At 46.9% G+C, this 3,146-nt stretch overlaps 1 protein-coding gene across 1 annotated transcript in view; it reads right to left on the bottom strand.

Annotated features, from left to right (window-relative positions):
- LOC120880535 (protein transport protein Sec16B) overlaps window positions 1–2,289 on the bottom strand; it is a 46,175-nt gene extending 43,886 nt beyond the window's left edge. Inside the window, exon 1 of the mRNA XM_040263915.1 lies at window positions 2,158–2,289. The gene's annotated coding sequence lies outside the window, so the exon portion shown is untranslated. The remainder of the gene's footprint in view (window positions 1–2,157) is intronic.
- Between the last annotated feature and the right edge of the window lie 857 nt (window positions 2,290–3,146).

Below are 3,146 nucleotides of genomic sequence, written 5' to 3'. Positions count from 1 at the left end.
CCTGCACACCACAACTACTGAGCCTGCATACCACAACTACTGAGCCTTGTACTCTAGGGCCCAAGAGCCACAGCTACTGAAGCCCACATGCCTTAGAGCCCACATGCTGGAGCTACTGAAGCGTGTACACCTACAGCCTGTGCTCTACAACAGGGGAAGCCACCGCAGTGAGAAGCCCACGGATGATAAACACTCCAAAACTAGAGAAAGCCCGCATGCAGCACAACCAAAAATAAATAAATAAATACATTATTTTCTAATTTAAAAAAAATCTTGACTTTGCCACTTATTAGCAAGTTAAATTTTTCCAGCCTTAATTTCCTTACCCATAAAATAGGGACTGTAATCATTAGCTGACAGGGTCACTCTCAGTGTTAGGGATACATATGTAAAGTGCTGAACACTATGCCTGGTATACAGTAGTGGCTCAATAAATAACAGTGTTATCAGAGATAGAGATTAGCGTAGGGTGAGTAGCTGAAAAGATTTCCTAGATAAAAAGAAGCTTAGGGACTTCCCTGGTGGTCCAGTGGTGAAGAATCCTCCTGCCAATGCAGGGGGCACAGGTTTGATCCCTGGTCCAGAAAGAACCCACATGCCTCGGGGCAACTAAGCCTACATCCCACAGCTACTGAAGCCTGCTTGTTCTGGAGCTGCGCCTGCAACAAAGATCCCACTACCACAGCTAAGACCCAGCATGGCCAAATCAATAGATGTTTAAAAAGAAGAAGCAGCAGCTTAAAGTGACTTCAAGAGACATCTTTTCTAAATCCTTAAAGTCTTAGAGAACCATGCTCTATAACTTGCCCATGCCTGCCCCTCCTCCAGGGGAGGTGAGGAGACACAGGGTTTGGGATTGCTTCTGTGACAAACTAGAGATCTGTGTCTCAGTAATCTTCCTGCCTGGAGATTTTAAAACCTGGAAGTCTCCCCAGGATCAAACTGGTTTCCCCCACTTATTCTTCAAACTGGGATATAGCTCCCGATGACAAGTTACCTTCCAAGCTTCTCTGCTTGTATCACAGAGCAGCACTGGCACCCAGCTGCCTTCAAAAAAAAAAGCACCCATCACCCCTTACAGCTGCCCAGGAGTCTCCTGTGTCAGGAGGATACACGGCTCCATCAGACCCCATGTTCCTTCTCCCTTGGGAACTACGATAGGTTGAAAAGTTCTGATCGGATCCACAACTTGCTCCCACTCCTGAAACTCCCAGCTCAATATAATAATAAATATCAGAAGCAAAGTTCAAAGGGTGTATGTGTTGAAATCAAAATGTCACTCTGCTCCAATGCCGCGGAGCCAGGGTCCACAGCTATGAGCAGAGAGCTGTAAGCAGAATGCTCCAGAAGAACAAGGAGCAGAAATGCCTTCTACCTCCAGAACAATCACAGCTCAGGAAAACTTGCATCTTCCTTCCCATGTCAGCTTACTTCCTTGAAAAAGTCGGGTGTAACGAGAGCCTTTTCCAGCAAATCCCAGCAAAGACCAAACGCCCCAGACACAGTGAAAGGCTACCTGAGTCCTTCCTGAAGGCCTATGGGATTTGAAAGCATTTGGACACAAGGAAGCTCAACAAGAAGACAGCCTCAGGATTTCCCTGGTGGTCCAGTGGTTAAGACTTCACCTTCCAATGCAGGGGGTGTGGGTTCAATCCCTGGTCAGGAAGCTAAGATCCCACATGCCTTATGGCCAAAAAAAAACAAAACATAAAACGGGAACAACACTGAAACAAGTTTATAAATAGAAACTTTAAAAATGGTCCACAGCAAAAAAAAAAAAAAAAAAAAACTATTTAAAAAAAAAAGAAGATGAAAGCCTCTTCCACCTCATCCCCAGATATTTTCACTAGACAGCCCTTCTCTGACTGCAAAGACACATTACCCACTCCCTTCACCAAAGTCAACTCCAGTTGATTTCTGTTGCCAAGATATCAATACCAACTTGTTAGGGCTCAGGTTACAATTAAGGACCCCAAACGAAAAGCACTTAAGATACTCCAAATAAAGGCATTACACACACAGGGACAAGTCATACTAACACATCCACATAAATGACCTTCCCTGGCCCCACTAAGGTCAATATTGCCTTTCCTAATTTGACAGCACAGCAAGCACAGCCAAGACAAAGCCTACAAGGGCGCTAGAGTCCCCACACACCTGCTCTGACAGCCGCCACCTTCCCTTCGCACGCTCCAGGAGTGTCTTCTCCCCTCCTAGACACTGTCAAAGTCCAGGTGCCACATCTACCAAGACTTACCTGGCTCTCAGATCTACAGCCTGTCAGCTGCCTTTGCAATTGCCCAGCCTCCACGGGCTGATTCATGAGGGCAAAGTACAGCCCTCCTCCCTCCTTCATCCAGACCCGGCTTGGTGTGTTTGCCCAGAACCCAGTCAGAGGCTGCTGCTTCTGTTTGCCTGGTAGTGGGCTGAGCCAGGTTCCTGCACATGTGAAAGAATCCAAACCTGCACAGCAAACAAAGAACAGAGACCCGAAGGAGAGGAAGTGCAGAAAGCCCGGAGGCAGCCTGGCCTGGGGAGATGAGTGCCACCTATGGGTTGTTAACTCCTGTCTGGGCCACGGGAGGCTCTATTGCTCAACCTCTGTTTCTTCTCTGAAAGAGGAATAACAAGGTGGGTTTTCCCAGATGGCTCAGTGGTAAGGAATCCACCTGCCAATGCAAGAGACTCAGGAGACATGTGTTTGAACCCTGAGTCAGGAAGATCCCCTGAAAGAGAAATAACAATACTTAACTTAGAAGGGTCATCATGAGGACCATAGGCTGACTTCAGAGATATTGCAAGTTCAATTCCAGACCACTGAAATACAGTGAGTCATACGAATCTGTTGGTTTCCCAGTGCATATAAAAGTTATGTTGTACATGATACTGTAGTCTATTGTGTGCAATAGCTGTATGTCTAAAAACGTAAAAAATGTAGGACTTCCATGGTGGTCCAGTGGTTGGGAATTCACCTGCCAATGCAGGGGACACAGGTTTGATCCCTAGTCTGGAAGATTCTACAGGCCATGGGACAACTAAGCCCATGTGTCACAATTACTGACCCTGCACTCTAGAGCCCATGCTCTGCAACGAGAGAAGCCACTGCAATGAGAAGCCTGCTCGCTGCAGCTAGAGAAAGCCCACGT

Source organism: Oryx dammah, unplaced genomic scaffold (assembly GCF_014754425.2).
Source record: "Oryx dammah isolate SB20612 unplaced genomic scaffold, SCBI_Odam_1.1 HiC_scaffold_21, whole genome shotgun sequence".
NCBI lineage: Eukaryota > Metazoa > Chordata > Mammalia > Artiodactyla > Bovidae > Oryx > Oryx dammah.
The sequence above is the reverse complement of the archived record's forward strand: the minus strand, read 5'-3'. Positions and strand labels throughout refer to the sequence as shown.